Source organism: Oncorhynchus mykiss, chromosome 6, assembly GCF_013265735.2.
Source record: "Oncorhynchus mykiss isolate Arlee chromosome 6, USDA_OmykA_1.1, whole genome shotgun sequence".
In the NCBI taxonomy this organism is placed as follows: domain Eukaryota; kingdom Metazoa; phylum Chordata; class Actinopteri; order Salmoniformes; family Salmonidae; genus Oncorhynchus; species Oncorhynchus mykiss.
The window spans coordinates 47556800-47569081 of NC_048570.1; positions in this window are offsets into that span (position 1 = coordinate 47556800).

Sequence of the window (12282 nt, forward strand, 5' to 3'; positions counted from 1 at the left end):
ATCAGTCACTCCTGGGCTACAATCACCTATCCGGACCGTTTTACTGCCAACGTGGAGCCCCACCGGGCCATCACAACTGGAGTACTGACGTTATCTACCCAAGGGAGTTATCCGGCTGGCTCCTCCGTCGCGACGTTACCTGAACTTCCATCTGCGGTCCGCTAATCGTTAGCTGTCTTATCGGCTGCTATCTGAATAGACCTATCGGACAAAAAAATGTATAATGTTTTTTTTTTTCTCTTGGGCTTCTATAACTATATCTATTTTTTTTTGCGAATTGGATTGATCCCCGCTAACCACAAGGAACCCCCACTAATCCTACTGACGAAACGCACGAGGTGGCTAAAAACAGACCTCCATCCTATGCTAGCTTGCTACCGATGGCCCGGCTAGCTGTCTGAATCGCCGTGACCCCAACCAACCTCACTACTTTCTGGACCCTTTTGATCATTCGACTAAGCATGCCTCTCCTTAATGTCAATATGCCTTGTCCATTGCTGTTCTGGTTAGTGTTTATTGGCTTATTTCAATGTAGAGCCTCTAGTCCTGCTCACTATACCTTATCCAACCTATTAGTTCCACCACCCACACATGCGATGACATCTCCTGGTTTCAATGATGTTTCCTAGAGACAATATCTCTCTCATCATCACTCAATACGTAGGTTTACCTCCACTGTATTCACATCCTACCATACCTTTGTCTGTACATTATACCTTGAAGCTATTTTATCGCCCCCAGAAAACCTCCTTTTACTCTCTTGTTCCAGACGTTCTAGACGACCAATTCTTATTGCTTTTAGCCATACCCTTATCCTACTCCTCCTCTGTTCCTCTGGCGATGTAGAGGTGAATCCAGGCCCTGCGGTGCCTAGCTTCCACTCCTATTCCCCAGGCGCTCTCTTTTGATGACTTCTGTAACCGTAATAGCCTTGGTTTCATGCATGTTAACATTAGAAGCCTCCTCCCTAAGTTTGTTTTATTCACTGCTTTAGCACACTCTGCCAACCCGGATGTTCTAGCTGTGTCTGAATCCTGGCATAGGAAGACCACCAAAAATTCTGAAATTTTCATCCCAAACTACAACATTTTCAGACAAGATAGAACTGCAAAAGTGGGGCGGTGTTGCAATCTACTGCAAAGATAGCCTGCAGAGTTCTGTCCTACTATCCAGGTCTGTACCCAAACAATTTGAACTTCTACTTTTAAAATCCACCTCTCTAAAAACAAGTCTCTCACCGTTGCCGCCTGCTATAGACCACCCTCTGCCTCCAGCTGTGCTCTGGACACCATATGTGAACTGATTGCCCCCCATCTATCTTCAGAGCTCGTGCTGCTAGGCGACCTAAACTGGAACATGCTTAACACCCCAGCCATCCGACAATCTAAGCTTGATTGCCCTCAATCTCACACAAATTATCAATGAACCTACCAGGTACCTCCCCAAAGCCTTAAACACGGGCACCCTCATAGATATCATCCTAACCAACTTGCCCTCTAAATACACCTCTGCTGTCTTCAACAAGATCTCAGCGATCACTGCCTCATTGCCTGCATCCGTAATGGGTTCAGCGGTCAAACGACCTCCAGTCATCACTGTCAAACGCTCCCTGAAAACACTTCAGCGAGCAGAGGCCTTTCTAATCGACCTAGGCCGGGGTATCCTGGAAGGATATTGATCTCATCCCAGTCAGTAGAGGATGCCTGGGTTATTTTTTTTTAAATGCCTTCCTAACTATCTTAAATAAGCATGCCCCATTCAAGACATTTAGAACCAGGAACAGATATAGCCCTTGGTTCTCCCCAGACCTGACTGCCCTTAACCAACACAAAAACATCTCTATGGCGTTCTGCATTAGCATCGAACAGCCCCCGTGATATGCAGCTGTTCAGGGAAGCTAGAAACCATTAACACAGGCAGTTAGAAAAGCCAAGGCTAGCTTTTTTTATTTGTTTGAATTTTTACCCATTTTTCTCCCCAATTTCGTGGTATCCAATTGTTGTGGTAGCTACTATCTTGTCTCATCACTACAACTCCCGTACGGGCTTGGAGAGACGAAGGTTGAAAGTCATGCGTCCTCCGATACACAACCCAACCAAGCCGCACTGCTTCTTATCACAGCGCGCATCCAACCCGGAAGCCAGCCGCACCAATGTGTCGGAGGAAACACCGTGAACCTGGCAACCTTGGTTAGCGCACACTGCGCCCGGCCCGCCACAGGAGTCGCTGGTGCACGATGAGACAAGGACATCCCTACCGACCAAGCCCTCCTAACCCGGACGACGCTAGGCCAATTGTGCGTAGCCCCACGGACCTCCCGGTCGCGGCCGGTTACGACAGAGCCTGGACGCGAACCCAGGGACTCTGATGGCACAGCTGGCGCTGCAGTACAGCGCCCTTAACCGCTGCGCCACCCGGCTAGGGCCAAGGCTAGCTTTTTCAAGCAGAAATTTGCTTCCTGCAACACCAACTCAAAAAAGTTTTGGGACACTGTAAAGTCCATGGAGAACAATAAACACCTCCTGCAGCTTGCCACTACACTGAAGATTGGAAACACTGTCACCACTGATAAATACACTATAATTGAGAATTTCAATAAGCATTTTTCTACGGCTGGCCATGCTTTCCACCTGGCTACTCCTACCCCCGGTCAACAGCACTGCACCCCCCACAGCAACTCGCCCAGCCTTCCCCAATTTCTCCTTCTCCCAAATCCAGTCAGCTGATGTTCTGAAAGAGCTGCAAAATCTGGACCCCTACAAATCACCGGGCTAGACAATCTGGACCCTTTCTTTCTAAAATCTATCTAATATCTAATATATCTGCCGAAATTGTTGCCACCCCTATTACTAGCCTGTTTAACCTCTCTTTCGTGTCGTCTGAGATTCCCAAAGATTGGAAAGCAGCTGCGGTCATCCCCCTCTTCAAAGGGGGGACACTCTTGACCCAAACTACTACAGACCTATATCTATCCTACCCTATCCTACTCTGAGGTCTTCGAAAGCCAAGTCAACAAACAGATTACTGACCATTTCGAATCTCACCATACCTTCTCTGCTATGCAATCTGGTTTCAGAGCTGGTCATGGGTGCACCTCAGCACGCTCAAGGTCCTAAACGATATCTTAACCGCCATCGATAAGAAACATTACTGTGCAGCCGTATCATTGATCTGGCCAAGGCTTCGACTCTGTCAATCACCACATCCTCATCGTCAGACTCGACAAGCCTTGGTTTCTCAAATGATTGCCTGCTGGTCACCAACTACTTCTCTGATAGAGTTCAGTGTGTCAAATCGGAGGGTCTGCTGTCCGGACCTCTGGCAGTCTCTATGGGGGTGCCACAGGGTTCAATTTGGACGATTCTCTTCTCTGTATACATCAATGTGTCGCTCTTGCTGCTGGTGAGTCTCTGATCACCTCTACGCAGACAACACCATTCTGTATACTTCTAGCCTTCTTTGGACACTGTGTTTAACAACCCTCCAGGCAAGCTTCAATGCCATACAACTCTCCTTCCGTGGCCTCCAATTGCTCTTAAATACAAGTAAAAACTAAATGCATGCTCTTCAAACCGATCGCTGCCTGCACCTGCCCGCCTGTCCAACATCACTACTCTGGACGGCTCTGACTTAGAATACGTGGACAACTACAAATACCTAGGTGTCTGGTTAGACTGTAAACTCTCCTTCAGACCCACATCAAACATCTCCAATCCAAAGTTAAATCTAGAATTGGCTTCCTATTTCGCAAAAAAGCATCCTTCACTCATGCTGCCAAACATACCCTTGTAAAACTGACCACCCTACCAATACTCGGCTTTGGCGATGTCATTTACAAAATAGCCTCCAATACCCTACTCAACAAATTGGATGCAGTCTATCACAGTGCAATCCGTTTTGTCACCAAAGCCCCATATACTACCCACCATTGCGACCTGTACGCTCTCGTTGGCTGGCCCTCGCTTCATACTCGTCGCCAAACCCACTGGCTCCATGTCATCTACAAGACCCTGCTAGGTAAAGTCCCCCTTATCTCAGCTCGCTGGTCACCATAGCATCACCCCCTGTAGCACGCGCTCCAGCAGGGTATATCTCTCTGGTCACCCCCAAACCAATTCTTTCTTTGGCCGCCTCTCCTTCCAGTTCTCTGCTGCCAACGACTGGGACGAACTAAAAAATCTCTGAAACTGGAAACACTTATCTCCTCACTAGCTTTCAGCACCAACTGTCAGAGCAGCTCACAGATTACTGCACCTGTACATAGCCCACTATAATTTAGCCCAATCAACTACCTCTTTCCTACTGTAATTATTTTATTTATTTATTTAGCTCCTTGGCGCCCCCATCATTTTTTACTTCTACTTTGCACATTCTTCCACTGCAAATCTACCATTCCAGTGTTTTACTTGCTATAATGTATTTACTTTGCCACCATGGCCTTTTTTGCCTTTACATCCCTTCTCTCACCTCATTTGCTCACATCGTATATAGACTTGTTTATACTGTATTACTGTTTGTTTTACTCCATGTGTAACCCTGTGTCGTTGTATGTGTCGAACTGCTTTGCTTTATCTTGGCCAAGTCGCAATTGTAAATGAGAACTTGTTCTCAACTTGCCTACTGGTTAAATAAAGGTGAAATGAAAAAATATAGAAAAAAATATAGAAAGCATCTCAGAGGGTTGATCTAGCTGCAGATAGCTAATTATCCTCTATGTGTTTTCCCTTGCTGCTAATAAGCTCTTACAATCTAACTAAATTAATAGAGAACATCTGGTTATCTGACAGTCTATGCAGCAACTATTGTATTAGAGTCAAGCTCTGGTTATTTTATTTATTTTCCTAGACAAGTCAGTTCAGAACAAATTCTTATTTACAATGACAGCTTAGGAACAGTGGGTTAACTACCTTGTTCAGGAGCATAACAACATATTTGTTCAGGGCTCAGGGATCTGACCTAGCAACCTTTCGGTAACTGGCCCAATGCTCTAACCACAAGGCTACCTGACGCCCTATGTCCTGCCAACTCAAAAGCTGAACAATAAATGTGTAACCAAGGGGGAACTAGTGCATTTCTCTGGAAAATCTGCTTCAGTATTATCAATCTTCCAAAACACTTGAAATTCTTGTAAAATCATTGGCATTTATTTGATCAAATAGACTTTGAAAGGGTAGACATGCAGAAATTCCTCTTGTCAAAAGTCTTGCTGTTACAAAAGTAGTTCTTTATGCAGCGTAACAGGTTACAGGTTCTTCTTGGTGAAGCGCCTGAATGGCTTCATCAGTGCTGAAAAGACCCTGACAATCAAGGATCGTTTTTTTGACAGGCTGAGATATGGAGGGAGAAACCTCTCCAACTGGAGCTAGAAACACAAGAGAAATGGATGGGGTAAGAGAGAGAGAGAGATGCAGTGTAGTAACATTGAAAAATAACAGTGCTATGAGTTTGGTAGGCATACCTATGTTTCTAACACACACTAAACAAAACTACAAGCTATAGCAGAGCTCTAAAACATCCTTACCTATGCAATGTCCATCAGTAGAGGGAATCTCAGTCTGGTCCTGGACTGAATGGCAGTCAGTCATTTTTTTTCCTCTCTTGGAACGCTAACAGAAGAAAGGTAAAGAAAATGGTACAGAGAAAAATAAATAAATAAATGGGAACACTTCTGAATCCAAGGCAACAATTTAGTGGTGAATAAAACATATTTATTTCATGTATTTGTCTTATCGTAGCCACATCAATAACATCAGCACCTAACTGGAACCAAAAACAAATGCTAACTCCCTGCTATACTTGAAGTTGATCCTGAGTTTGGTCATTGAAAAGCAAAGGAAGCTCCTTCTTGCTTTCTGCTCAGCCCCCTCTCTGTCTCAGCCTGGTCTGATGGGTTTGTTGCAGCAGAAGCTGGTCTTGACGCCTCCTTGTATCCCTGTACCAGCTGCTGGGTCAAGGACTTTACCAGGACTCGGTCAAATGCAGGGTCCTGGGAGGAAATAGCTGCTTGCAGGGTGTTATAAGAGCCAAACTCCTCCATGAGGTTTTATGTACACCTCTGAACACCCTTTGGATGTTCAGGTTCTGGGAATAAGCCTGTGTCCTGGTGAATCTGGATGCAGCATAGAACTCAGACAGGACTGTCTGATGAGTTGCTGAGATGTTTCTGTCAGATCTGCTGCCTGTTGGGAGGGTCCTATCTAGGGCTGAGGGTCTGATCTCCGATAGCAACCTTATCACCAGTATGGTGACAAAACAGGATGCCATCATCTTTGCTGGAGTCCATCAAGTACTGCAGTGGGAATGCAGTGGGAATGCTGATGTCCGGGGTGATTAAGAGCTCCCTCAGATGGCCAGAGCTGCTGGGGATACACACCTCATTCTCTTCAATGTCAATCCCATCTCCCTTTGGTACCAAAGTTGTTCGCTTGCTGGTGAAAGACGGAGTGGAGGATCGAAAAGAGGCTTTAGCACTCGGTGGTCGGCTGCTGTCAGTCATTGGACTGTTACGATGCTGGGGTCATCTGTGTGTGCCATCATCTTTGTCTTAGGTCACTTGAAGAAATCTCTGGATTTAGAGACCCTGGTGTCGATGCAGGAGCTCCTGACGATGGGGCAGGTCAGATCAAAAGGCACTTTGTCAGGGATGGGAGTGCCAGGGAGGTTGATCTCTAACTCACACTCTGACCTAGGACCATTTGAAGAGCTGGACAAGGAACTACGGCCATTTAAAGAAGTGGACAAAGATGAACATGTTCTAGGGATGTCTTGGCAGACTTGTTCACTGTCATCCTCACTTTTCTCAACCTCCTTCAGCATAGTTCCTACCATATCATTGATCTGAAGGAGCTCCCTGGAATCCTTCATTCGCCCGAAGTTTGAGACTTCACTCTGGATAGCAACCAGGATTCCCCAAGGGCGCTTTGGAAGAAGCCTTTTCTGTCCTTTCGGATCCGGATGGCTTCAGCCCTGTGAAGAAATCCTTAAGTGTGTCTTCATACTGACGCAGATGGTCTTAGCTGTTGACCATAGCTTCTCCTCTGATATTTTAACACTCAATTCAGTATCATCCAGTGGGGAGCCCCCGTGGGAGCACTGCGAAACTCTCCCACTTCTTTCCAGTAGCACAGTGTCAGTGACTCATTTTTCTGGAAAATAGTCGCCATTCCTTTGACAAAGGTTTCCACTAATCCAGAGGCTGTATTCTCAGAGGACATGGATTCTGAAAGGACATGGATCTCAGATGGTGAGCTAGATGATAAAGCCAGCCTGCAGACTTTTCTGAAGACCAGTATGGCTGATCTGTGTGATAAAGGAATGACTGGATCTCATCAGCACTTTACTCACTGCCTCTTCTGCCTGAGTCTGAAAGTCATTGCTAGAGAGCTTCTTAATGCTCTGAATCAGACTAGTTGAGGACTCTGTGATTCTGACACTCTCTTCTGAGCTCAGTTGAGAATATTGAGTACTCACGCTCAAGTCTTCATTGGGTGAGGGTGACTGGGAAATAGAATAGTCATCAAGCTTTGATAGGACACCATCAAACAACCAACAAGCCTCAAGGGACTCATCAGATGAACTGACAACGGCCAAGGATTTACTCTCCACTTTTGATAAAACTGACTTGTAGATGGAAAAAAACACTGCTAAGAACTTCTTGAGTACTGGTATCCAGATTGGAGAGACAGAGAGTGGTATTGGTTGGCTCTCTCTGGGAACTCTACTAAGTTCGGTGCTGGGTAACTGGACCTCAACAGTTGAAACAGTTGCCTTTTCCAGGGTGTCTGAAGATCCTTAAGAGAAGCATCCTAGCCACACCTTCTTCTCGCGTGGATAGAGTTAAAAGGTCCCTCAGCTTTGCTCGTATACGGCCGTAGAGTGTGTGGGTTAGGAGAAAGGTTATCATCTGTGAAGATCCTGTTTTGTTGGTCATTTACAGGAACTGGCCAATCAACTGCTTCACATGTTGCCTTCAAATGATGCTATCGTCTCATGCCTCCCACAAATGCCTTAACAATCACTGTGGCAGTGGAGGTTACAGATGTCAGGGCTGTGCAGCTGGTATTCAGGGGGGCTTCAGTAGGCTAGGAGCAGCAATAGAAGGCCTAGAGGAAGGAGCCATGCCAGAAGAGCTGCTGACTTTCCTTGTAAGGATGGTGCTCACCGCCTTCAGGGCTTTAGACTGAAAGTCGGGGCTAGAGAGGGTCTGAATCTTTCTGGCCACACACTGGTAGAGGACCCAGTCTCTTTGAGAAAGTGTGTGGTCCCTTCCTTCCAGATGGACACTCAACATAAGGTCACATTGAAGATTGGTCAGAAATTTAGACCCCAAGATTGTCATCTTCTTGGCCAGATCCAATAGGATGTTGAAGTCCTGTGCCATTTGTCCATTGTGCCGACAATGGCATCCAGCACATCATCGGCACAGGGTCCATGAAGGGCTCGATAAAACCCTAACCACTCTGGCTCAGCGTTTGGCTCTGTAGCTCGCCAGGATCTGCACCGAGGCTACCCGAATGACCTCCTTGCCTGCTGCTATGTCCTGACTGTCAATAGGGGGGCAACTCCCCGGCTGGCCTCAATGGCCACTGAGAGGCCAGAGTTAAGCTGGTGTACCACCTCCCCCACGATAGCACAGCTCAACTCGGAGGAGGTGTGGTTGGAGTGACCCTCAACCAGGGATATCAGAAGGCTCTCTTCCGTTACCCCAAAAAGAGCCTTCAGAGGCTCCTCCATGAGGGGCCTCTCTAGTTGCAGGCAAGCTCGCAATGAGGTCTGGGGACCTTGAAGATAAACACACAATCACCACTTATGCCATGCAAATGTGACCAACTGTATCTAATCTGGTCATTAGTGAGCCTGAAAAACCAAATTAGAGCAATGATGGATTACTTCTCATACCACCGTAGTTCTAGAAGCCTAAAGCCAACTGACACGATTTTTTGCCTGATTTTTATGTTTGTACGACATCAGAATATGATTAATTCTGAAAGGCATGTACTGATCTATTTATTCATAGATGACTTCATGGCTTACCAGTTAAAAATGACTTTCACCTGGACCCCACCCCTCAGTGGCAACATTTCTGACCAGAACTTAAAAAAACTACAAGGTGTGAATTCCAAGTTAATAATTTATGATAAGTATGGATCAGGTCTTTGCAATTATTAAGTTGAAATATTGCTGTGAACATACTCTTAGGGAACAGCATGGTGATGAGGTTCTGCGAGTGGATTTTTGGCGGCATCCTGCACTGCCATTCCTCCTCCTCTCCTTAGTCCAGTAGTTCATCTCACTGATCAGCAGCCTTTTCTCTCTCTCATCCAGACTGCCTAAGGAATCCTCAGACCCTGTCAGAGAGCACTGGGATTCTGGGGAGTTGCCCCACTCCTCAGGTTCACCCCATGATACGAGCCAGCGCTGGTAGGAGAATGCGGAGGGCGGTCTGGGTCACGACTTAACAATCTTCAGACACAGCATGGAGAGCTGCTCGAATGTGAGCTATGGCCAACAAAACAGAGTAATGTTTTTTGTCAATCAAGCAATTCCATGACACCATTCCCTATATAGCGCACAACTTTTGACCAGAACCTTATGTGGAGAGACTTACGTTATTTTTCATGCATGCTGAATCACTCTCCATTGACTAGAGAAAAGAAAAGAAAGGAAAAATATTTTACCTGCACACTGGTGTTGAGTTAGTGGAGTCACTAGAAGCCAGGTCAGGGAAAATAAACATGTATTTAAGCTATTAGCAAGGACATGAGACATTTTGTTCTTGATATACAGGAAGAGTTTAGGTGTGTGGTTACAGTAATGTTAGGGTTGTGTAGTGTTTGAAATCCCATTTGTGGTTAGAAGGTGCACTATGATTATAAATTCAGAGTGTTGTATGTGAGGTTGGAAAAGGACATGGGACTTGCTCATCAGTTAGACTCCTCAGAAGGAGAGGAGGATTGGGGCACAGCATGTCCCAATCTTGAGAGAAGGCATTAGAGTCCTTTGAGCCTCCTTCTCCAGCTGCTCAATGATAGATCCCCTTCCCGAAACCACACCCGGTGTCTGAGAAGACTCTGGAAAGCGCATAGAGAAATCTAAAGTTGAATCTGAACTTGATCCTAATTTCCTTCACCTTTAGTGATTTGATTGCACTGGACAGGTAAAAGCACATCTCTCTGCAGGCTCTCCACTATATTGCTTTCACCTATATAGATACTATCTTAGATTAGTGCTGATGATTTGAACACAACCTGCACCCAACATGAAGTAATCTCGGACCTGCACCAATGCTGCTGTCCTCCTCCACGGAAGTCTTTCTTGGCACAGCCACTGGACTTACGTTAGCCTACATGACAACAGATATAGATCTCATAGCAGATCTAAGGTCAGTGTAGCGTCTCCTCCTAATGCTTTAAGGCTAGGATTTAGTGATAGTAAACTAATCCTAGATCTGTGCCTAAGTAAGCAGAGCATGTGTAAAGGACAGCATATTTCTTACCTGCCTCCTGTCCTGTCTTTGCTGGTCTCATGTGTCTCTGTTTCATCCTTCATATTCTCCACAACCTTATTTTGGTCATCTAGGGATCCTCCCATTTCACGCTCTGGTGGATAAATAAGAGGTCAATATCAGTCCTAGGTTGTGACTTTATGAAAAAATTATTCGCTCTATTTCAAACAAAATGGCAATAGTGGTCAGATTTCAGGCCATGGATCAAACCAGTGAGACCTATTGCTGTGTTAGTGACCACTATATTGTTAGTAATTTCTCCTCTAAACTCAAAATAGGCAAATGAACCATACCTTGCTGTCATCTGACATGATGAGTAGCTTATTGTTGTAGGCTGTTTAGAGGAAATACTAATACCTCCTTTGAAAAACGTCAGTGAACCATCGGCAGACAACTGAAGTGAATATGAACGTCCTTGAATTATGCCAAAGCATTTGAATACTGATTCCGATTGGCTGAAGGCAGAGCATTCTTCAAAGATGTCATACACACATGATGTCACAATTAGGCCTAAGTCTAATGTCTATATGAATTGTCAATGTCATTAGAAAAACAAATCAAAGCTTGTCAAAGTTCTGCCAAACGAAAATATGTCTAAGTGCACGTTTTTGGCGTTTAATTTATGGTTTATCATGCATCGTCATTCATCACCATATACAAAAACGTAACTCGCTGCCATCCATTAGCTATAATTCTGAGGTTGTAAAGCTGCAAACTAGGACGTGCAATAAATTATAACCACTGCAGAATAATTTCAAATCAGACGTTCAAGGGGGATTGAACTATTTCAGCACTGTGGAGCTGTCCGCTGCATAGAGCTGACACGTTTCTTGGCATCAGGGAACCGTCCCATCTCCCCCTCTGGGCAGCACCTGAGCAGGGCTCAGTTCTATGGATATCTCATGCGGATTTTCCTGCTAGCCTATGTATAACGACACTATAATTACATATAAATCATCTAAAACCTTCAGAGAGATCCTCTAAAACTGTAGTATAAATTCTTCACGGGCTGTTATGGTAGCGAGGTTAATTTAGCGAGACATGGACAAATCCAACACATAGCGTTTCTACTGAGTCCTGCTTAGAGGTGGCTGACCACATGTTGCTAGTTGTAATGACGCTTTTTAAAACAAGAATAGTTATTTCTAATTGCTCTGGGAGCTAATTATTGCAGAGCCCAGCTACACATCCTGGCTCGCTGGGCTCATTATGGACAGCCAATGAGCAGTTCAGGTGAAAAAGTCATCCAGATCTGATCCCTAAACATACATGATACTAGGATCCTGTAGCAACTGCCGGCCTGCACAATCATCCATGGCATGAATGCTACACGCGCAATATGGTATGCTAACATCCACAACAATTCCCAATTGGAATTACTTGCCTAAACTTCCAATCATACTTATTTATAATATCAACATAGTTTTCTGCACTTAAGGCAGACTTGCCATTAGAACAAGATGGGATTAGGACAACTGTAAAGCTCATTAAACGTAGGCTAAAATGGAACCTTACCTGGCTGTCAGCCATTATGTGTAGCCCGTTAATTAAGGCTCTGCGCCTCTGATACTGCAGCTGTTCTGATAGGCTACTGTAGCTGTTCTGTAACTGTTAAACTCGTCTAGTCGTATCGTTGAAAAACTGGTCAGTGAACCGTCCTCAAACACAATGAACTGATGTCAATATGGACATGAACCTTCACATAAAGATATCAATACATGACGTCAGATATGCCTAGAGGTATGTTGACTGATCAGAATATATATCATAGTGTCACA